Source organism: Prionailurus viverrinus, chromosome B1, assembly GCF_022837055.1.
Source record: "Prionailurus viverrinus isolate Anna chromosome B1, UM_Priviv_1.0, whole genome shotgun sequence".
In the NCBI taxonomy this organism is placed as follows: domain Eukaryota; kingdom Metazoa; phylum Chordata; class Mammalia; order Carnivora; family Felidae; genus Prionailurus; species Prionailurus viverrinus.
The window spans coordinates 167752201-167777845 of record NC_062564.1 but is presented as its reverse complement, the minus strand read 5'-3'; the positions used below and the strand labels follow the sequence as shown (position 1 = coordinate 167777845).

The 25645-nt window shown below is 35.8% G+C and overlaps 1 long non-coding RNA gene across 2 annotated transcripts in view; it reads right to left on the bottom strand.

Annotated features, from left to right (window-relative positions):
• The window catches only part of LOC125163302 (uncharacterized), a 266713-nt gene that overhangs the window by 230200 nt on the left and 10868 nt on the right, over window positions 1–25645 (bottom strand). For both annotated transcript variants that reach the window (XR_007151387.1, XR_007151388.1), the window contains exon 2: window positions 15561–15609. This is a non-coding gene — a long non-coding RNA (uncharacterized LOC125163302). The remainder of the gene's footprint in view (window positions 1–15560; window positions 15610–25645) is intronic.

Below are 25645 nucleotides of genomic sequence, written 5' to 3'. Positions count from 1 at the left end.
ATTTCCCTGATGAACATGGATGCAAGAATCCTCAACAAGATATTAGCCAACCAGATCCAACAATACATTTAAAAAATTATTCACCACGACAAAGTGGGATTTATACCTAGGATGCAGGGCTGGTTCAATATCCACAAAACAATTAACGTGATTCATCACATCAATAAAAGAAAGGTCAAGAACCATATGATCCTCTCAATAGATGCAGAGAAAGCATTTGACAAAATACAGCATCCTTCCTTGATAAAAACTCTCAAGAAAGTAAGGATAGAAGGAGCATAACTAGAGATCATAAAAGCCATATATGAATGACACAATGCTAATATCATCCTCAATGGGGAAAAAACTTAGAGCTTTCCCCCTAAGGTCAGGAACAAGACAGGGATGTCCACTCTCACCACTGTTATTCAACATAGTATTGGAAGTCTTAGCCTTTGCAATCAGACAACACATAGAAATAAAAGGCATCCAAATCAGCCAGGAGGAAGTCAAAATTTCACTCTTCACAGAAGACATGATACTTTATATGGAAAACACAAAAGATTCCACCAAAAAACTGCTAGGACTCATGAATTCAGCAAAGTTGCAGGATATAAAATCAATGCACAGAAATTGGTTGCATTCCTGTACACTAACAATGAAGCGGCAGAAAGACAAATCAAGGAATTGATCCCATTTGAAGTTGCACCAAAAACCATAAAATACTTAAGAATAAATATAACCAAAGAGGTGAAAAATCTATACACTGAGAACTATAGAAAACTTATGAAAGAAGTTGAAGAAGACACAAAAAAATGGAAAAAAGATTCTATGCTCCTGGATAGGAAGAACAAATATTGTTAAAATGTTGATACCACCCAAAGCAATCTACATATTCAATGCAATCCCTATCAAAATAACACCAGCATTCTTCACAGAGCTAGAACAAATAATCCTAAAATTTGTATGGAATCAGAAAATACCCCCAATAGCTAAAGTGATCTTGAAAAAAAAAAAACAAACAAAGCAGGAGGCATCACAATCCTGGACTTCAAGCTATACTACAAAGCTATAATCATCAAGACAGTATGGTACTGGCACAAGAACAGACAATCAGATCAATGGAACAGAATAGAGAACCCAGAAATGGACCCACAAACACATGGCCAACTAATCTTTGGCAAAGTAGGAAAGAATATCCAATGGAATAAAGACAGCCTCTTCAGCAACTGGTGTTGGGAAACTGGACAGCGACATGCAGAAAAATGAACCTGATCCACTTTCTTACACCCCACACAAAAATAAACTCAAAATGGATGAAAGACATCAGTGTTAAGACAGGAAGCCATCAAAATCCTCAAGAAGAAAACAGGCAAAAACCTTTTGATTTTGGCCTCAGCAACTTCTTACTCAACACTTCTCTGGAGGCAAGGGAAACAAAAGCAAAAATGAACTACTAGTACCGCATCAAAATAAAAAGCTTTGCACAGCGAAGGAAACAATCAGCAAAACTAAAAGTCACATGATATAATGGGAGAAGATATTTGCAAACGACATATCAGATAAAGGGTTAGTATCCAAAATCTCTAAAGAACTTATCAAACTTAACACCCAAAAAAAAAATAATCCAGTGAAGAAATGGGCAAAAGGCATGAATAGACACTTCTCCAAGAAGATATCCGGGGCACCTGGGTAGCTCAGTCGGTTGAGCGTCCAACTTCGGCTCAGGTCATGATCTCATGGTCTGTGAGTTTGAGCCCCACGTCGGGCTCTGTGTTGACAGCTCAGAGCCTGAAGCCTGCTTCAGATTCTGTGTCTCCCCCTCTTTCTGCCCCTCCCCGCTCATGCTCTGTCTCTCTGTAAAATAAATAAATAAACATTTAAAAAAATTAAAAAAAAAAAAGAAGATATCCAGATTGTCAACTGACACATGAAAAAATGCTCCACATCACTCATCATCAGGGAAATACAAATCAAAACTACAATGAGATACCCCTGACACCTGTCAGAATGGCTAACATTAACAACTCAGACAATAACAGATGTTGGCGAGGATGCAGAGAAAGAGGATCACTTTTGCATTGTTGGTGGGAATGCAAGCTGGTGCAGCCACTCTGGAAAACAGTATGGAGGTTCCTCAAAAAACTAAAAATAGAACTACCCTATAACCCAGCAATTGCACTAGTATGCATTTATCCAAGGGATACAGGTGTGCTGTTTCAAAGGGACACATGCACCCCCATGTTTATAGCAGCACTATCAACAATAGCCAAAGTATGGAAAAAGGCCAATTGTGTATCAATGGATGAATGGATAAAGAAGAAGTGGTATATATATACAATGGAGTATTACTTGGCAATCAAAAAGAATGAAATCTTGCCATTTGCAACTATGTGGCTGGAACTGGAGGCTGTTATGCTAAGTGAAATTAGTGAAAGAAAGACAAAAATCATATAACTTCACTCATATGAGGACTTTAAGAGACAAAACAGATGAACATAAGGGAAGTGAAACAAAAATAATATAAAAACAGGGAGGGAGACAAATCAGAAGAGATTCATAAATATGGAGAACAAAGTGGGGATTACTAGAGGGGCTGTGGGAGGGTGGATGGGCTAAATGGGTAAGGGGCACTAAGGAATCTATTTCTGAAATCATTGTTGCACTTTATGTTTACTAATTTGGATATAAATTTTAAAAAAATAGAAAATAAAACAAGTTAATAAAAAGATAATTATATGAGAATACCTTGAGATACTATTTTGAAATCTAATGATTTATCACTTAAAAATATATCTGTAATTGAAGGATTAAAAATAATTCTAAATTGTTTTCTAAAATTCAGTTTTTAAGTGGATGAATATATTGATTATACAAATGTTTTCCCCTGTATATATCCTCACATAAACATATACATACAAAGCAAAAAAAAAAGTGACATTTTAGTTGAAAATTGAATAATGACATTACTTCCTCAGGGCACAAAAGTGTCACCACTGGGATGTTGTATTTACAGTCTCCAGATCTACAAAGGGACCTTATTTCCATATGTGCCTTTATTGGTTACCTCAAACTATAAGCTTAACTTCTTAGGTGTCTTCAGTCAGTCCTGTAACCTCAAGACCTAGGTCATCCATCAAGCTCACATAGCAATGTGGAATTCAGAGAGTATGTGTTGTGTGGTGGGGCTGGCTGAAAAAATCTAATTGGAATAGGTTCAAGAATGATTAAAAAGAAAAGGGGCTTCTGTGTGGCTCAGTTGGTTGAGTGTCAGTCTCTCGATTTTGGCTTGGGTCATGGTATCACAGTTTGCGGGTCTGAGCCCAGCATTAGGCTCTGTGCTGACAGTACAGAGCCTGCTTGGGATTCTCTCTCTCTCTCTCTCTCTCTCTCTCTCTCTCTTTCTCTCTCTCTCTCTCTGTGACCCTCCCCCAGACTCTCTGTCTCAAAATAAATAAATAAACATTAAAAAAAAGATTGATTAATAAAACAATTACTCATAAACATAAACAACCTTATTGACAAGAATGTGGTAATTGCAGGGGACTTTAACACCCCACTTACAGAAATGGATAGATCATCTAGACACACGGTCAATAAAGAAACAAGGGCCCTGAATGAGACATTGGATCAGATGGACTTGACAGATATATTTAGAACTCTGCATCCCAAAGCAACAGAATATACTTTCTTCTCGAGTGCACATGGAACATTCTCCAAGATAGATCATATACTGGGTCACAAAACAGCCCTTCATAAGTTTACAAGAATTGAAATTATACCATGCTTACTTTCAGACCACAATGCTATGAAGCTTGGAATCAACCACAGAAAAAAGTCTGGAAAACCTCCAAAAGCATGGAGGTTAAAGAACACCCTACTAACGCATGAGTGGGTCAACCAGGCAATTAGAGAAGAAATTAAAAAATATATGGAAACAAACGAAAATGAAAATACAACAATCCAAACGCTTTGGGACGCAGCAAAGGCAGTCCTGAGAGGAAAATACATTGCAATCCAGGCCTATCTCAAGAAACAAGAAAAATCCCAAATACAAAATCTAACAGCACACCTAAAGGAACTAGAAGCAGAACAGCAAAGGCAGCCTAAACCCAGCAGAAGAAGAGAAATAATAAAGATCAGAGCAGAAATAAACAATATAGAATCTAAAAAAACTGTAGAGCAGATCAATGAAACCAAGAGTTGGTTTTTTGAAAAAATAAACAAAATTGACAAACCTCTAGCCAGGCTTCTCAAAAAGAAAAGGGAGATGACCCAAATAGATAAAATCATGAATGAAAATGGAATGATTACAACCAATCCCTCAGAGATACAAACAATTATCAGGGAATACTATGAAAAATTATATGCCAACAAATTGGACAACCTGGAAGAAATGGACAAATTCCTGAACACCCACACTCTTCCAAAACTCAATCAGGAGGAAATAGAAAGCTTGAACAGACCCATAACAAGCGAAGACATTGAATCGGTTATCAAAAATCTCCCAACAAATAAGAGTCCAGGACCAGATGGCTTCCCAGGGGAGTTCTACCAGACGTTTAAAGCAGAGATAATACCTATCCTTCTCAAGCTATTCCAAGAAATAGAAAGGGAAGGAAAACTTCCAGACTCATTCTATGAAGCCAGTATTACTTTGATTCCTAAACCAGACAGAGACCCAGTAAAAAAAGAGAACTCCAGGCCAATATCCCTGATGAATATGGATGCAAAAATTCTCAATAAGATACTAGCAAATCGAATTCAACGGCATATAAAAAGAATTATTCACCATGATCAAGTGGGATTCATTCCTGGGATGCAGGGCTGGTTCAACATTCGCAAATCAATCAATGTGATACATCACATTAACAAAAAAAAAGAGAAGAACCATATGATCCTCTCAATCGATGCAGAAAAGGCCTTTGACAAAATCCAGCACCCTTTCTTAATAAAAACCCTTGAGAAAGTCGGGATAGAAGGAACATACTTAAAGATCATAAAAGCCATTTATGAAAAGCCCACAGCTAACATCATCCTCAACGGGGAAAAACTGAGAGCTTTTTCCCTGAGATCAGGAACACGACAAGGATGCCCACTCTCACCACTGCTGTTTAACATAGTGCTGGAAGTTCTAGCATCAGCAATCAGACAACAAAAGGAAATCAAAGGCATCAAAATTGGCAAAGATGAAGTCAAGCTTTCGCTTTTTGCAGATGACATGATATTATACATGGAAAATCCGATAGACTCCACCAAAAGTCTGCTAGAACTGATACATGAATTCAGCAAAGTTGCAGGATACAAAATCAATGTACAGAAATCAGTTGCATTCTTATACACTAACAATGAAGCAGCAGAAAGACAAATAAAGAAACTGATCCCATTCACAATTGCACCAAGAAGCATAAAATACCTAGGAATAAATCTAACCAAAGATGTAAAGGATCTGTATGCTGAAAACTATAGAAAGCTTATGAAGGAAATTGAAGAAGATTTAAAGAAATGGAAAGACATTCCCTGCTCATGGATTGGAAAAATAAATATTGTCAAAATGTCAATACTACCCAAAGCTATCTACACATACAATGCAATCCCAATCAAAATTGCACCAGCATTCTTCTCGAAACTAGAACAAGCAATCCTAAAATTCATATGGAACCACAAAAGGCCCCGAATAGCCAAAGGAATTTTGAAGAAGAAGACCAAAGCAGGAGGCATCACAATCCCAGACTTTAGCCTCTACTACAAAGCTGTCATCATCAAGACAGCATGGTATTGGCACCAAAACAGACACATAGACCAATGGAATAGAATAGAAACCCCAGAACTAGACCCACAAACGTATGGCCAACTCATCTTTGACAAAGCAGGAAAGAACATCCAATGGAAAAAAGACAGCCTCTTTAACAAATGGTGCTGGGAGAACTGGACAGCAACATGCAGAAGGTTGAAACTAGACCACTTTCTCACACCATTCACAAAAATAAACTCAAAATGGATAAAGGACCTAAATGTGAGACAGGAAACCATCAAAACCTTAGAGGAGAAAGCAGGAAAAGACCTCTCTGACCTCAGCCGTAGCAATCTCTTACTCGACACATCCCCAAAGGCAAGGGAATTAAAAGCAAAAGTGAATTACTGGGACCTTATGAAGATAAAAAGCTTCTGCACAGCAAAGGAAACAACCAACAAAACTAAAAGGCAACCAACGGAATGGGAAAAGATATTCGCAAATGACATATCGGACAAAGGGCTAGTATCCAAAATCTATAAAGAGCTCACCAAACTCCACACCCGAAAAACAAATAACCCAGTGAAGAAATGGGCAGAAAACATGAATAGACACTTCTCTAAAGAAGACATCCGGATGGCCAACAGGCACATGAAAAGATGTTCAGCGTCGCTCCTTATCAGGGAAATACAAATCAAAACCACACTCAGGTATCACCTCACGCCAGTCAGAGTGGCCAAAATGAACAAATCAGGAGACTATAGATGCTGGAGAGGATGTGGAGAAACGGGAACCCTCTTGCACTGTTGGTGGGAATGCAAATTGGTGCAGCCGCTCTGGAAAGCAGTGTGGAGGTTCCTCAGAAAATTAAAAATAGACCTACCCTATGACCCAGCAATAGCACTGCTAGGAATTTATCCAAGGGATACAGGAGTACTGATGCATAGGGGCACTTGTACCCCAATGTTCATAGCAGCACTCTCAACAATAGCCAAATTATGGAAAGAGCCTAAATGTCCATCAACTGATGAATGGATAAAGAAATTGTGGTTTATATACACAATGGAATATTACGTGGCAATGAGAAAAAATGAAATATGGCCTTTTGTAGCAACGTGGATGGAACTGGAGAGTGTGATGCTAAGTGAAATAAGCCATACAGAGAAAGACAGATACCATATGGTTTCACTCTTATGTGGATCCTGAGAAACTTAACAGGAACCCATGGGGGAGGGGAAGGAAAAAAAAAAAGAGGTTAGAATGGGAGAGAGCCAAAGCATAAGAGACTGTTAAAAACTGAGAACAAACTGAGGGTTGATGGGGGGTGGGAGGGAGGGGAGGGTGGGTGATGGGTATTGAGGAGGGCACCTTTTGGGATGAGCATTGGGTGTTGTATGGAAACCAATTTGTCAATAAATTTCATAAAAAAAAAAAAGAGAATGGAGATAGGAGATACCTATTCTAGAGGTAACAAAACCGTTGAGTACACAAAGACTTTGGAAGAATACCATAGTTGAGGGGCACCTAGGTGGCTCAGTTGGTTAAGTGTCAGGCTCTTGGTTTTGTCTCAGGTTGCGACCTCAAGGTGGGATCAAGCCCCATGTTGGGCTCCTACCTGACAACACAATGTCTGCATGGAAAACTCTCCCTCTTCCTCTCTCTCTACCCCTTTTCTGCTTGTGTGCACTTTCTCTAACTCCCTCGCTCTCTCAAAAATAAATAAATAACAAACAAACAAAACCCATATTTTATTCATGTAAGAATAATCCATATGGCCTATAATTTGTATCAACACATTTCTTTTCTCATATAATCATACACAGTGTTATTGAACACTTAGTATTAATTGTCTGACAAAAAACAATATAAAACAGTAAACATATTTTTAAAAATAAACATATAATTATTGACACTTGGCAGCTTAAAAACTTAGCCAATTAAAGGTGAGTGTACTTTTTTCTTTTCTTAAATATAAAATAGGAGCTTTTAACTGGTGATATTAAAACTCATAATTTAATATTTCTATATACCAAGCAGTAGAGTTTTAATAGGATTAATAAGCATTTACATTAATTTTAAAATTCAACAAAAAGACATACCTGCAAAGGAAGTAAACAAACAATTCATAATGATATAAAATGGCAAAAGAAGAAAGTTCATCCTACTGTTAACTAAATATAAGAGCAAATTATAACAACAAAGGAATAACACTGTGGATTATTTGTTGGAAAACATTGAAAATTGTATATCCAATATTGACAAAATGCCAAGGAATTGGGCATTTGCAGATAACTGCTAGAAAGATTCTAATGGTTAGTGATTAGCACTTTGAATATAGAATCTTAGCTCTAATCATATTTAAGTGTGCAATTTTGCCTTTAGTTTTAAATTCTAAAAACAATCCAATGTATATACCAAAGACAAAATAATTTCTAGCATAATAATAGCATACAATAATAAGGAAACCTTTATAACTAGTTCATGATTGTAATTACACAGAAAAAAAAAGGTTACAATGCACTCTCAGTTTTGAAAAAAAAACACATTTGTGAAAAATTGCATAGAAGAAGACATGAAGTAATCATGCTAAGAATAAAGAAAAACAGTTGTTTTTCTCGTGGGATCATAAGTGTTTCATTTTTATACATTTATATATTTTTTCCAAATATTTAACAATAAGGTTTTTATTTTTTTTAATATACAAAGAAGGCAGACAAAAAACCAGGCTCTTCAGAGTAAAAAGAAATTTGTCATATGGTGCAAATCTAAACATTGGTAATGGCTTAGATTCCTAAAGAAAAATAAGGCATATATTTCTAAAGCCTTCATTGTTATATTTATTCACACAATGTACCTTTCATAAGAAGGTACAAGAAGAAATAACCTATACTCTTCCAAGCCTGAGACTCTAAACACAGTGATAAAGTCACCGAGCAAGGAGGCAGGACAGTGCTTTGATCACAACCTTAGTGGTAGTTCCAAGGTTGTAAGCTTCTACAGGCACTTAGCCTCTCAGGACCTTAATTTCCCAATGAGGAAAACTTCATAATCCTATTAGCCTCATTGCTGTATTGCATGAAATTCTATGCAAATATTTAAGGCATTATGCAAACATAAAAATTTGTCATCATCATCTCTGAAAATGTACTGAGCAAGTTATCTGGTATTTTTGTTGACACAGGCAACCAAGTACCATCTCAGTTGTCTTCAAACCCTACTTGAGCTGAAACTTTGCTGGTGAGAAGTTTTATTTGTCTTTCTTCATTACCTAAACCTACAAACTATGCTATTATTATTTTTGTTTGCTTTTGTACAAACAATAACCTGAAATACAGAAAACAGAAAGAAAGAAAGTATTGGAGGCTAAATAAACCCACAACCATGAATGTTACCTTCTATGGCAAAAAGGTCTTTGCTGGTGTAATAAGATTAAGGATTTTGAGATGGGAAGGTCATCCTGGATTATCTAAGTAGATGGGATGTAATCACAAGGGTTCTAATAAGAGGGAGTGAGAAGAGCAGAGATGATAGAAGAAATGGCAACAGAATCCAGTGGTTGGAATAATGCAAGAAGTAGGTCACCAGTCAAGGAACAGGCTGCTACCAGATGCTAAAACAGCCAAGGAAAGGAATTCTTCCCTGTAGCCTACAAAAGGAACCAGCCCTGCCTTTACCTTGACTTTAGCCCAGTGAAACTGTTTTAAGAATTATAGCAGCACTCTCAACAATAGCCAAATTATGGAAAGAGCCTAAATGTCCATCAACTGATGAATGGATAAAGAAATTGTGGTTTATATACACAATGGAGTACTATGTGGCAATGAGAAAGAATGCGATATGGCCCTTTGTAGCAACGTGGATGGAACTGGAGAGTGTGATGCTAAGTGAAATAAGCCATACAGAGAAAGACAGATACCATATGTTTTCACTCTTATGTGGATCCTGAGAAACTTAACAGAAACCCATGGGGGAGGGGAAGGAAAAAAAAAGAGGTTAGAGTGGGAGAGAGCCAAAGCATAAGAGACTCTTAAAAACTGAGAACAAACTGAGGGTTGATGGAGGGTGGGAGGGAGGGGAGGGTGGGTGATGGGCATTGAAGAGGGCACCTTTTGGGATGAGCACTCGATGTTGTATGATAACCAATTTGACAATAAATTCCATATATTGGAAAAAAAAGACTTCTGTCCTCTAGAACTTTAAGAGAACATAAATTTTCTCTGTTATAAGCCACCAAGTGTGTAGTCATTTATTACAGCAGCCATAGGACACTAATACAGGAAAGAAGGGAAGGAAAGAGAAGAAAGAAAAAAGGAACATTGTCACAGCAGCCTGTACTCTAAGAATTATAGAGACAAACCATCAAAGAACAATTCCATGCACTTTCTCCCTACTGACCACAGGGGTTACACTGTAAATGTCAGCTTACATGTAAAATTGTTTTGTTTGCTATTTTAGGTTGTTTATATCTCTACAGGAAAAGAGATGGTCAAGCCCATTTTGTGTTCTTTAAAAAAAAAGTTCAAGCTCTTGCTTGATGAAGGGGTTTCTATGGAAACAGCCTTCAAAATCTAATATAAGGGAAAAAGAAAATATTTTCAGAGAGCAAATAAAAATGAATTCCAGTAGTCTTTAAAATGGTTTAAAATTCAAATGTCAATTTTAGCACATGGAAAATATGTAAATAAAATTTGTCCTGTAGAGATTTTTACTTTGTATTTATGGGCCTAGAATGAAAAGAATAGTTTGTCACCAAAGCAATGCGTACTGTGTCTGTGGGTTACTTGGCCATGATATATTTTTCATCTTTATTAGATTTTACTAGTGTTTGTGAATACTAATGTCAGTTTTAGCTATATTATCTCCTTTTCTTTTTTTCTCTTCTTTGTTATCAATACTCACTCAAAGTGATTTGATTTTTAACAAGCTTGCTATGCAAGTATATAAAAGTTTTATTAGTACAATGAATGGCACACTAAAAGGCAGAACTCTACAGTACAGAAACCTCTTCTTTTGAATTTGAAAACATTTGAAAGAATTTTTCTTATTCTTTCCTTCCAGAAGCCCCCCTACCCCAAAACACTGTCCACTACTAAAATTTCTATAATTCAGGGATCATTAAGGTAACAAATATTTTAACACACATCCTTAAAGCAAAAGACTTACCAGCATTACTGTGGAACAAGTAAGAGGGTGGTAGCATGGCACTAAGTGGAAATGGTTCTTAGCTGCTTGGTAAAGATAAAATATCTGAACCCTGGGGCACTGATCCCATAATTGGAATAACTTAATTAAAAGCTTGTTGACTTTCTTATCTCTGATAACCTGTGTAGCATTATTCAATATCTTTTCTTCTTTAGAATGGGAAAGAAAAGTCAGGTCTAAAATCAATGTAGAATAATTTTATCTTAATCTTTTTTAGTAATGTATTTTTCTCAAGAGAATCCTTCACACAGGTATTAATGACAGGATTTCACAACCCTGTGATGTATCTAGGGGCCTTTTTCTCTTTCTATGCATCGAGCATTATCATCATCACCATAGCTATCTTTCCCTGCATTTAATTCTATGTCAAACATTCTGCCTCAGGATTTACGTACATAATTTATCAACAGGTGGGTTTCTTTCTTTTTAATCTTTATTTTACAATTGAGAAAATGGAAGTTTGGGGATATTTGTTGGCATGTCCAAGATCATGTGGTTAGTAAGTAAGAGACAGCCTACATGATGAGAGTGTATTTTCTTCAGCTTCTGAGCCTGGTAATTTCTATTGGGACTTGGTCTATAGGAAGAGGGAAAGGCAGAGTGATGCCACGAAAGATCCCGTGGAGAACGTGAAGGGCAGCACAGACAAAGAGGGGTCACTCCAGGGGCTCTTGGGTGGCTCAGTAGGTTAAATATCCCACTTCGGCTCAGGTCATGATCCTATGGTTCCTGGGTTTGAGCCCTGCGGCTGACTCAGTGCTGACAGCTCAGAGCCTGGAGCCTGCTTCAAATTCTGTGTCTCTCTCTCTTTCTGCCCCTCCCCCCCTCATGTTCTGTCACTCTGTCTCTCTGTCTGAAAAATAAATAAACCTTGAAAAAAATTGAGATTACTCCAGCACCGTCTCAGACAAAGCTGAAGTCAAGCTACCAGGGCAGTGGGTGAGCACAGAGATTTACTTTGCAACCAAGTCTATTTATTTTATGATCCTAAACCCACAAGTACCCAAATGCTAAAGTAATTAAAAAAAAAAAGGTTTCTTTATTTTAAGGCATGTTCTAGGGCTCCTTAATATATTCACTAGCACTTCAGAAATAATGATTATTTGGGGAGAAAATCACATAGAGAAAGTTTTGTAAAATAACTCCAGGAGAGCTGCGGAAGTGGTATGTGTTATTTTGTTACCTTGTGGTTCTAACAGTAGGTCTGTTGTTTGAGAAATATAATTTGATTTTTCTTAAATGTATTGTATATGTACAGTGTCACTGAACACACATTTTTAACAAATATCCTACAGCTCTGATAGCAATTTTTAAGTGCATAATTGACTTGAGCAGCCCTTTTATTTAAGTTTATAATGTAATAATTATACAAGGATGAAAGCATTTGCATCAACACACACACACATACACACACACACACACACACACACACACACACACAAACACACACACACACCCCTCTTACCTCAAGTATAAAAGCTATGTTAAGAGAATTGTTGATACAACCCAAATAAAGTTAAACAACTCCCTCATTTTTCCAACACAAATGTAATGACTGTGATACTGAGACATATAGGATATTATACGCTGCAAGCATGCTGAAATGTACAGATCATTGCATTGTCTCTAAAACACTAGATTGCAAACAGGACAGAAAGGAGTACTTCCCAACACTCATCTAGCACTGAATGTGACAAAGGCCATAGAAAGTTATAAATCAAATCTGTAGTGGCCCCACGAATCAGGCATATAAACCAAAAACTTCAATACAAAACAGGATTGAATATATCAAAATATACAACTTTAAATTCAGGTTTCCTGATTTCCAAAACTGTTAATGTTATGATGAGACACCAGATTTTCCCGAGTTTGGAAAAAAAATGTGTAGGCTTCACTGTAGACTTCCTGCACAAACAACCAAAACCCAATTTTCTTCAAGCCTCCCACCAATGCAGCCCAATTTCTAGTTTTCTGTCCCCATAGAATCTAGGCAATGACCCTGTTTTAATCGCAGGGGATCCAGCATAGCAGGGATCTGTGTGGTACCTGAAGCTCTTTTAACCCTACCATGCAGGACCATGGACACTGTGCTACCATTTCAGGTCCCTTGAAAGGAAGGTGTTCTCTGCCCCCTTTAAAGGGTTCATGCATATAACCAGACACTCAACTAAACCTCTAAGCCAGTAAGTAAGTGAACTACATCTTAAAGAGGCTAGTTCATTTCATGACATACACAAAATTTTATTTAAAATTAAAGGATTAGTCAGCTGTTACCATGTTGCTACTTCTTGAAAATGCCAAAAAAGTAACATTTTAGTGGTTTATAAGTATTGTTAATAAAAATGTAGTGTTTCCTATAAACTATAAATTTTATTTTTCCTTAATTGAGCTATAATTAGAAAAAAATGCTCCTTGCTGTTGACCTAAGATAGTCTGCTCTCCATATCTGCACTATCTTTTATTTTATTAAGAAAACTTGAGAAATAAAGGATGTCGTATTGTTCAGTTTTCTTTTTTTCAAAAAAGATAATACTAAGACCATTCATTCAAGTGAATGAAAATTCTCTTGATTTTTAAATTATCTTTTCTGTTTTTAAGCATAATTACTACTGCTTTGTTAAAATAATCTTTTAATTATACTTATAGTAATTTGTCATTATAAAAATATAAATTGTATATAGTATAAGCACATATTAAAATACTTTATGTTGATTTTGAATAAAGTAGATAAACAAAACAAGTCCTTACCAGCAGAAATGTGTTTCTAAAATACTGCATTTGCACATGCTCAGAATAATTTTGAATTCATTTTGATTAGAGCAAACTGCTTATTCTCAAGATGTTGACAGACTTTAAAGCTTTCCACTTTATTGGTTTACTGTGACATCAATGTTACATTACATTTTATGCAAAAATCTGTTTCCTTAGCAACAGGAAGCAAACTGCTCATTTCAAGGAAGCCAATAGAAAATAATTTTTTTCTTAATGCTAAATACTACAGCTTAATATGGATAATTATACTGATATAGAATATAATGGTAAATTTAAAAGATCTTAAACCCTTCATACACAATGTGAAATGCTGCAGTGTATCAATAAAAAAATTAAATCTTATTTTAGGGATACAAAATAAAATATATTCCCCTACATACAGAATGTAAAAGAACAAGTATATTATCAATGAAACTGACACTAACTTTGCATCCTTGAACAACAAAGTCAGTTTTACCATTCTTGGACTATATTTTTACCTCTGTAAAGTAAATTACAATGATTAGATTGGATCCGATGATCTTTCAGTTCTAACAGTCTATGATTTTATGATTTACAACTCTCAAATTGATTGTTGAAGATTTGCCCTGACTTGCTTTCTGTAGATAACGTACCACATCCTACTAGCCTATAAGATGAATATGGACATAATAGGCATATGCTGCTAAGGCAGAGAGGCAGAAGTAGTATCCACTCTGTCTCTACTTGATATTTTCTAGTGTTTGGGATAAGGACCAAGGAGTTGGGGGTTGATGAAAGAAGACAACATGGGCCAATATATATATATATATATATATATATATATATATATATATATACACTACATCTTGGAAAATGTTGATGTGTACAAACTGAGCCAAAAATCAAATAAGATAAATTTCTGAGTTCCCACAAGAGGATCTCTGGTGTTGGTATTATTATGAGCATATGGAAATTCTTCTGAGTTTATAATAGCTCCCTTCCTCTTGCATTTTACCCTGAAAGAAGTGAAAAGAAATGGGGTCATGTGTTTTTGCATTTCTTATTTTGATTGCATTCTTTTGCTTCTTTTAATCTTTGGTTAATGTTTACACTTTTGTCACATTCTTATAAAGAACTAATGGGGGCTGCCTTGACTTTGGGATGAACCCCTTCCCTCTTCTAGACAACAGTCACTCTCTTAGGACTTGGCTGCTTCAGGAACAATAAACAATCCTGTCTGCCCCAGCCCATCCAACCCACAAATAAGAAGATGACCAAAGAAAAAGTAAGCTGGCACATCATGCAAAATAAGCATCATTTTGTACACTATGTTTGTTCTCGTCCAAACTAGGTATAGCAAAACCTAGCTATCAAGGATATAAGCTGAAAACATAGTTTGGGGAAAAAAAAAACAATCTGGTAAAAAATTAATGTAAATTTATGCTGTGTTTCTATAAGAGTGGGTTCTACCTCAAATGAACAGCAGGAAATATTCTTAGAGTCATAAAGTCATCATAAGCATCAAATCCAATAATACTTAATTGACATAATGCCTAGCACTCAATTAATATTGTCTATTATTACTGTTTTAATAATATTAATTTAGTGCTAATCATCCTGATTATAAAGCATTAACTTAAACAAGTATGTTTTAACTTTGAGAATTAGCAGACAACGGACTTAAAAGTCACCAGGTAACCCTTAGTCTCAAAATATCTATTTCAATACATATCTACCAAAATGATTGGTATTCAAGTATTGGATATTGAAGCCACTGGTCCTTGGGACATTCATTCATTTACTTCATCCCTGGAGTGTCTACTGTATGCACATTATCATTTTTGAACACTATGTTGGCAGTACTTATCCCATATTAATGAGTTTAGACAAAACAAAGCAAAATACTGCTTACCTTATGCCACAAACTTTACCAGGCTGTCAAAGATGATGAAGTTGAATGTCTAGAAACAAGAACACAAAGAAGTTATATGGAGGAAAAATCATCCATATCCTACAGCTCTAGGACACAATGGCTGTAAGAAAAAAGTTATCATCCAGAAAAAATGACATTAAGCTAAGGACAGCTACATAAACAGATACATTTGTCCTCCACCTCTAAAGTGTCTTTCTTCTAGACAAAATAAATCACTTAGTAAGTAGGGAGCATATTTTCCACTGCAGAAAAAATACCCCCAGGTTTTGTAATCAGTCACTCTCCCATCTAAAATCTCCCAAACATAGCCATGATACGGTCATAACCATAAGATGATTCTACAGATAACCTGTAGTAGTAGTATGCCAGCAATAGTAGCATTCAAAGGTCTAGACATGTGGTTAGAGAGGAGAATCAAGAAGTACTAAATGCTCTAAAATTATTCACTAACAAGAATTTCTGTTAGTGGGCACTAAGAGGATATTAACCGGCCTGAAGGTAGAGGTCTATGCCACATAGTTTCCTGGAAACCCTTCAAGATGCGAAATATTCAAGTTGAGGTTGACGGTTACAGTAAAATGTAAGAAAAAGATGTATATTGAAAAGTAAATCTGTCCAACCTACTAAAAATATAGTTGTGAACCAATGTAATTTCGCCAGCCAGACTACTTATATTAAGTCAGATATTAATGAGAGTAGAAGCAGGATATTCTTTGGCTTTTGTTTTAATTAAGCCAGGTAGAGTTGGAGTTACTGTGAAAGTATAACAAACCTACCAACAAAAAAGAAAACCAAAAACCTCTATCCTATGATTAAATGGAATTTCATAACTGAGGTCAAATTCACCTTAAGATAGCCTAGAACTTGGATTCTGTAGAGTTTTGGTCTGGGATTAGATGTAATAAGGATGACTGAAAAGAATTTGTCTACCGTTTGAGCTGGAACAGATTCCAGTATACAAGGAAAGTTCAGGCATATTCAATCCAGCAGCCATAAAAGCAGTACCCGGTTCTTGTTACCATGTCACGCTTGAAATTAAAGAAGGGTGCATCGCAATCCTGCTGCTGCACGCAGAAGCTTCCCTGTGATCAACCATATTAAACTGTTAAGCCCTCGAAAATCTCATTTGTTTTGAAATCCTAAAAAAATGGCCATTTTGGCAGCAATCACAGTGAATAACTTTGCCCCTCGTAGCTATGAAATTACCAAGTTTAAATCTCAGAAATAGAGAAACTTCTGTCATTCGTCCATTCACAGCCAGACTTCAGCCAGCAGGAGGAAGTAGGATATATCAGTGCAGATAGTAGCAAGGCCAGCAACAGTGGCTCCAGGTAAAACTCTAGACCCAGCATGCAGCTGGAAGGCTCAGCAAAAAACTTTTACATATTTCTGACTCTACAGACTGGACCGAATGCAAAAGAAATTAGGTGAAATCAGCTTTTGATATGATTCTTGTTCTCAGGATTTACACTGTGAGTAACAGGCATCAGAAAATATGTGATATTTTCCATCCTATCGCAGGAAAGACAAAAGTGCTATCTACAAAGGGGCATAGACAACTAGCATATGTGCAGGGAAATTGATTTAGTTTAGCCTTTTGATGCTTGGGAGGATCATTAGTACGGATTTTCAAATGAAGAATAATGTAGTTCTCATTTTTGAAAGTAAAATACATTGCCACAAAAAGCATATAAACAATTTCCAGGTTTCAAAAAAGTTTGTGTCGGGGCAGCTGGGTGGCTCAGTCGGTTAAGTGTCAGACTTTGGCTCAGGTCACGATATCATGGTTCATGGGTTCGAGCCTGCGTCTGGCTCTGTGGTCAGGCTCTGTGCTGACCATTTGCTCAGAGCCTAGAGACTGCTTTGGATTATGTGTCTCTCTCTGCCCCTCTCCCCACTTGCTCTCTGTCTCACTCTGTCTCTCAAAAATAAATAAATCTAATAAAAAATTTTAAAAAAAGTCTGTGTCAATCTGAGCCATAAAAGTAGATGAACTCCTTTAAAAGTAATGCTATAGAGATTTTAGAGAAGGTCTAGGAGCCGGTGCATACACATACAAATATACATTGAATATATATAAAATTACTGCTTTAATAAATGTTTATGCAAAAATGGCTTTTCAGCATTCTAAAGAAATTTAAACTACCTGACTTACGTCATAATATCTAAATTCGATATGAAGCAGTTGATGAAAAGAGGCATATTGTAAAATGAAACAATGTAAGACATTATTATAATATTACAGACATAAACTAAAGTTAAGAAAATGGTAGCAGTAATAGCACAGATTTTGAATCTTCTCCAAATAGAATTGAGCGATATAGAAAGAATTATACATCATGACTGACTGGGACTTTTTCCAAAGATGCAAGACAGGTTTAAGTTTTCATTGAGGTAAAATTGACATGTAACATTACATTAATCTTAGGCATACAACATAATGATTCGATATTTGTATATATTGTGAAATTATCATCAAAATAAGCCTAATTAATTTCTGTCACCATACAGTTAGATTTTTTTCTTGTGATGAGAACTTTTGAGCTCTACTGTCATAGCAACTCCCAAATATGCAATCTAGTATTATCTGCAGTCACTGTTATTAACTGTAGTCTGTAGTAGGCAGGACCAATATTTGAAAATCAATCATTGTAATCTTCCATAGACTGTTTATATAATGGATTACAATGGTTGATTATATCAGTTGATACAAAAAAAATTAGCAAAATTCAGCATCTATTCATGACAAAAATTTTCAGAAGAGTTGGAAGGGGGCATTTTCCTCAACAAGATAAAAAGCATCTACCAAAAGCCTACTGCTAACTTGCTTCTTCATGGAGAAAGACTGAATACATATCCACTACTATTGGCAGACAAGCAAGAATGTCTGATCTAACCAACTTATTGAACACAGTTCTGGAAGAGTCCTAGCCAATGAAATCTGGAGGGGAGGGGGCTGGGAGAGGAAATAAAAGGCATACAATTTTCAAAGAAAAGGATCTCTATATATAGATAACATAATTGCCTATGACAAAAACTACAAAAATATATTATAAAAAATATATTACTAGAACTAATCAGTGAGTTCTTCAAAGTCATATGATATAAGATAAATCTATAAAACTCAATTGTATTTCAGTGATCTAATAGTGAAAATGTGGTCGCCAAAATTAGACTGAAAAAGACAAATACCATATGATTTCACTAACATGTGAAATCTAACAAAACAAAACAAATTAATGAACAAACACAAAAAGCAGAATCAGACCCATAAATACAGAGAACAAACTGATGGTTGCCATAGGGAAGGGGATGGTGGGATGGGCAAAATGGGCGGGAAATACAAGCTTCCAGATAAATCATGGGAATTAAAGGTACAGCATAGGGAATATAGTCAAAGATATTGTAGTAGTGTTGTATGGTGACAGATGATAGCTACACTTTGGTGAGCACAGCATAACATATAGAGATGTTGAATCACTACAGTTGCACACTGGAAACTAATGTAACATTGTGTGTCAACGATACACAAATAAAAGAAATTAAATACCATTTTGCGTCTGCTAAAATATATTACACCTAAAAGGAAATGTAATAAATGCGAGATTTGTATGCTGAAAACTACAAAGTGCTAAGGAAAGAAATCCCAGAAGATCTAAATAAATGTGAACACATACCATATTTATGAATAGGAAAATTCAACAAAGCAAAGATATCAATTTTCTTAAAATTGATATTTAAGTTTAATGTAATTGCTGTCAAAATCCCAGCAAGATTTATAGCAGGTGTAGACAAGATTATTCTAAAATGTATATGGGAAGGCAATGAAACTAGAATAACAAAAAAATTTGAAGAAAAATAAAATGACAATGAGTGCTCAGTCTATCTGATTTCAGGGCTTATCATGTAACTGGCGTAATCAAGATTAAGTGGTATTGGTGAGGTCACAGACACATAGATAAATGGAACAGAATAGAGAATCCAGAAATTGACCCACACAAATATGCAAGCTGATTTTTTGTTTTAAATATTTTTTTTTACTTTAGACACATTTTAGATTTACAGCAAAATCGCAAAGATAGTACAAAAAGTTCCCATATATACTCCACATTCAGTTTCCTTATTATTAACATCTTACATTGTTATGGTTCATTTGTTACAATTAAGCAACCAATATGATACATGATTATAAAGCTCGTGATTTAATCAGATTCTCTTAATTTTACTTAATGTTCTTTTTCTATTCTAGGATCCTAGTAAGGATACCATATTACATTTAATAATTATGTCTCCTTAGACTTCTCTTGGCTAAGTTAGTTTCTCAGACTTTCATGGTTTTTTTTTAAATATTTATTTATTTTGGGGAGAGCACAAGCGGGAGAGGGCCAGAGGAAAGGGAACAGAGGACCTGAAGTGGGCTCTGCACTGAAAGGCTAACAGCAGTGAGCCTGATACTGGAGCTCAAACTGCAAGATCAAGACCTGAGCCGAGGCCAGATGCTCAACTAACAGCCACCAGGTGCCCCCCAGACTTGCGTGGTTTTCAACAACCTTAGTAGATTTGAAACTACAGGTAAGGTATTTTATAGAATGTTCCTCAGCTGGACTTTAACGATCTTTTCTCATGATTATGCAAGAGTTATATGTTTGGGGGAGGGAGATCAAAGAGGCAAAATGCCTCTTTTTATCAGATTATATTGAGATACAGTCAATATGATTTACTACTGTTAATATTAACCTGGCTCATCTGGCAGAAAAATTGGTTCTCGAGTTCCTCCACTGTAAAGTTTTTCTTTTTGTACCCGTTTTCACACTATATTATTTAGGAAGAAGTCACCATGTGCAGCCCACACTTAATGAGTGGTGAGTGATCCTCTCCTTTGTTGAGGGTGGAACATCTACATAAATTACTCAGAATTCTTTTGCACAAATTTGTCTTTTCTACCACACTTATTTAGCTATCTAATCATTCATTTATAACAGTATGGACTGAGATATTTCTACTTTACATTAGGTTATAATCCAGTACTAATTCATTTATCTTATCACGCGAATTGCTCTAAACTTTGCCACTGGAAGCTGTTTCAGCGGACCATTGTGTCCCTTTGACATAACCCACTATAGTAATTTTTAAAATTATTTTTGAGCATTTCTTTAATTTCTAGCACTCTGAGATTCCCCAGACTCATACTGTATATTTCCTATCCCATTACCCTAATCAACCATTTCTCCATGGAACTGGTTTTATTGGAGAGTGGTATTAGAAACCAAGATTGTGTGCTGGGCATGCTTCTTGCTACTGGTGTACCATAGTTCCTAGCTCCTCTCAGCTGATGTAGTAAGAAAGTGCATGTGTGTATATAACCCGTGTATTTACACATATGTATCAGTAGTTCTATATGTAACCATCTGTGTCTATATTAAGCTAAACATGTATTCATACTGATGTCTCAAACTTGATTTAATTACCCCATGGATGATTGTAGACTCTCACCCTTGCTTATTTGTAACCTTTCACTGCAGCAGTGAGGAACATGGCCTCCACCACTTGCCATCCATTCACATAATTGTTTCTTTACAGGATATAGGTATAGAAGTATCAAAATATGGGAAACAACTTCATCAACTATATTATTTGTGTAGTTTCCTTTGCTTTTAGTCTTACAAACTCCTCTGCTTTTCAGTTGTTATTTAAGTCAGCAACTTTTCCACCCACCCCATTCAATAAGGCTGTTCCATACATTGACAATACAGTTGGATTGTTTTACAACATTCTGCATTCTATTCTGTATCTCCAGACTTCCTTTATTTATTCCTTTGACAATATCCTTTTCTTTATGTAGATTAAAATTCTTAACATTTTATTTTATTATTTTTGAGAAACAGAGAGAGACAGAGAATGAGAGAGGGAGGGGAGAGAGAGAGGGAGACACAGAATCCGAAGCAGCCTCCAGGCTTTGAGCTGTAAGCACAAAGCCTGACAGGAGGCTCAAACCCACACAAATCATGAGATCATGAACTGAGCTGAAGTTGGACGCTCAACCAACTGAGCCACCCAGGCGCCCTGGATTAAATTTTTTGAACAAAATCATTTTGTAACTTCCTGAAGAACTTTGACATTTTTCTCAGAACAGATCTGCTGAGAATGAATTCTCTCAGCTTTTCTTTGTTTGAGAAAGTTTGTATTTCTCCTTCACTTTTGAAGGATAATTTCACAAGATTTAGAATGCTAGTTTGGTGAGATTTTTTTTTCAACACTTCAACTATTTCTTTCGACTCTCTTCTTGCTTGTATGGTTTCTAATTATTTTTCTTTTTTTTAAATTTTTTTTCAACGTTTATCTATTTTTGGGGGGACAGAGAGAGACAGAGCATGAGCAGGGGAGGGGCAGAGAGAGAGGGAGACACAGAAACGGAAACAGGCTCCAGGCTCTGAGCCATCAGCCCAGAGCCTGACGCGGGGCTCGAACTCATGGACCGCGAGATCGTGACCTGGCTGAAGTCGGACGCTTAACCGACTGCGCCACCCAGGCGCCCCTGTATGGTTTCTAATTAAAAGTCCATTGTAATTCTTTTCATTGATCCCCTATAGATAAGATATATCTTGCCCTCTGTCTTCTTTCAAGATTTTCTCGCTGTTTTTTTTTTTAATTTGAATACAAAATGCTTAGGTATAGATTTGTTGTTGTTGTTGTTGTTGTTGTTATCCTCCTTTGGTTTATATTAGCTTCCTATGTCTGTAGTTTTGGTGTCTTTTATTAATTTAGAAAATTCTTGGCCATTATTACTTCAAATATTTCTTCACCTCTGTTCTTTCTTCTCTTGCAGTATTCCAATTTTATATATATTTATATATATATTTATATATATACATTTATTTATATATTTATTTATATTTGTATACATTTACTTATATATATACACATTTATATATATATATATATATATATATATATATATATATACATCTTGAAATCATGCACAATCTTGGATGCTCTGTTATCTATATCTTTGTTTGCTTTTATTTTATTTTATATATTTTTAAGTTTATTTATTTATTTTGAGAGAATGTGTGCAAACAGGGGAGGGGCAGAGGGAAAGGGAGAGAGAGAGAATCCCCCAGTGACAGTGCAGAGCCTAAAGTGGAGCTTAAACTTACAAACCATGAGACCATGACCTGAGTGGAAACCAAGAGTCAGAGGCTCACCTGACTGAGCCACCCAAGTGCCCCTGCTTATATTTTTAATATGACTCTTGGATTTCAGTTTGAGAGGTTTCTATAGACATTCAAGTTTACTTACCCTTTCTTTAGCCATGTTCAGTCTACTGATAAGCCCAACAAAGGAAATTTTCATTCATCTTAATTTTTTTTTCTAGATTCTCCTTTGGCTTTTGCTTAGAGTTTCTATTTCTCTGTTTATTAGTCTGTTCTTGCATGTTGCCTACTTTTTCCTTTAGTTCCTTTAACATATTAATCATAACTGTTTTAAATTCCCTGTCTGATAATTCCAAAATTTGTGTCATGTATGGTTTACTTATGATATTTGCTTTTTCTTTTTTGCACTGTAATTTTTTCTTACTTTTTTGCATGCCTGTAATTTTCTTGAAAGCCAGGCATGAAATTTTGGGTTAAAGGAAATGGTGTAAATAGTCATTTTATCTGAGGTTTTATGTTAATCTAGCTTGAATTTGCACTGTATTTAATGTTCTCTGTAGATATGGGTGCCAGAAATTTCAAATTTCTCTGTTGTCTTTGTTTTTGTCTCCCTTTTTGACTTTAGGTTTTCCTAAATATTCCTGCTTAGAGAAAGTCTGAGTCTTGCAGCATTTTCACTTATAATCCATGGTTATTATACTGGAAACCTCTTAGTACGGCCATCAGGTATGGGGCAGAGGAAGTGTTCTGTAATCTTGGGATTAAATCTATCTTCTAGTGGGTTTTTGTATCTGGACTGTAACCTTCCAAAGTGTTTTTCTGGTGGTTCAGTGTCTCTCTGCCTCTGAAGTAAGACAGTAAGCCTGGAGGAGGACAGAGTGGGAAGAATGCCCTTCCTCAGTTCAGACAGGACTCTGGTAAAGTCATTTTCTCTGAAGAGTGGTCCTTTCTTATGGACAATGAACTGGAGATATTTCAAAGTGATTGCTCTTCCCTCTACCTTCAATACCACAAGGGAATCTCTTTGGGGATCTTCACTGTAAGTACCTGGTGGGGTCCTGGAGGTAAAAGAAATTGTAACTTACAGTAGTTTCTCAAAATAATCCATGCCTCAGCCTCCAGTAATTCATCAAAATTGCCATGTAAGTGTTACTACCAGTTTATAGCTCTAGTAGCTTCTACCCTAGATGAGTAAATCTTGGCTGTGACTCTCTGGATTTGCCTTTGTCTCCAGATTTCAGTAGTGGTTCCCTGACATCTCATTTCTCTGAGAAGTCTAAGAAAAGTCACTGGTGTTCAGTATTTTGGGGCTTCGTTTTTGTGGTTTTATTTTGCCACACGGATAAAGTGACAAATTCCAAGTTCTTTATATGTCTGAGCAAAAACCAGAACTCTTGCCCAGCTAACTTTAGATAAAGATGGGAAAGCAATTCAGGAAAGAAGAGAGTGCCTTGTCAACCATTGATGCTGGACAAAGTGGACATTTATTTGCAAAATATGAATCTCAACTTGATTCTCATATCTTACACAAAAATGAACTCAAAATGTATCATGGTTTTAGATGGCAAAGCTAAAACTATGAAACTCTTGGAAAAAACATAGGACAAAATATTTTCATAGAGAACTAGACAGCAAGTTCTTGATACCAAAAAGTATGATCTTTAAAAGAAAAACCCTGTAAATTGGTAATCATTTAGGTTATAAACTTTTGCTTACGAGAGGATGAAAAGAAAAGCTAACTACTGTAATTTGCAAATCACATATCCACCAAATGATTAATGTATACATATGTCTTAAATACACAGAGAGCTTTCAAAATAGTTGAAAAAAAACAACAAAATAGAAAAAGACAAAAGTCATGGAAAGATATTTTTCTGGAAAAAAAATTACACATGTCAAATAGCATGTGAAAAGATATTCAACGTCATTAGCCTTAAGGGAAACATAAATCAAAAGCACAATAAGATGTCACCGTACACCATCAGAATGGCTGAAATTGTGACCATAGCAAATGTTTGTGAGGATCTAGGGAAACTAAATTACTCATGCATTGTTGATGGGAATGTAAAATGATATGGCTGCTCTTGAAAATATTTTGAAAGTTTCTTAAAAATCAAAATATTCAGTTTGCATAGAGGCCATCAATTTTACACCTTGGTTTTTAGTCCAGAGAAATGAAACTTATGTTTACACACACCAAAACAAAACAAAAAAACTTATACACGTAAGTGTTAATGTTACCTTTATTTATAATAGCCCTAACACGGAAACAACATAGATGTCCTCAATAAGTGATTGGCTAAACAAACTGTGGGACATTCACATTATGGAACACTACCAAGCAATAACAAGGAATAAACTATTGATACATGAATGACCTGGATGAATTTCCATAAATTTATGCTTAAAAAACCCAATACCAAAAGGTTACACACTCTATTATGCCATTGCTATAACATCATTGAAATGGAAAATTAGAGAAGACAAATAAGAAATGGATGACAGGAATTAAGGATGGGGTTGGAGCTGAAGGGAAGTGGTGTGGCTATAGAAAGGCAACAAGGGGATTCTTTGCGGTGCTGGAAAATTTCTGTGTCCTGCTTCTATCAATGTTAATATCCTGTTTGTGATGTTCTATTATCATTTTGCAAGTGTTATCACTGGGGAAAATTGGAAAAGAGTCCATAGGACTTCTCTATTATTTCTTACATCTTCAAATAAATCTACAATTATCTCAAAATGAAAAAAGGTTGAGTTTTTTCTAATAAGTTTCTTTTTTGTTACCACTTTATTTTTACTTCTAAAAATTATTTGGAAAAACAATTTACTGGGTCCAGATGATAGAGACAATGACTGCTTTTTCCTGGTATACTTTAAGAAGTTAATATATCCAATCTGAAGCAGGTCTAT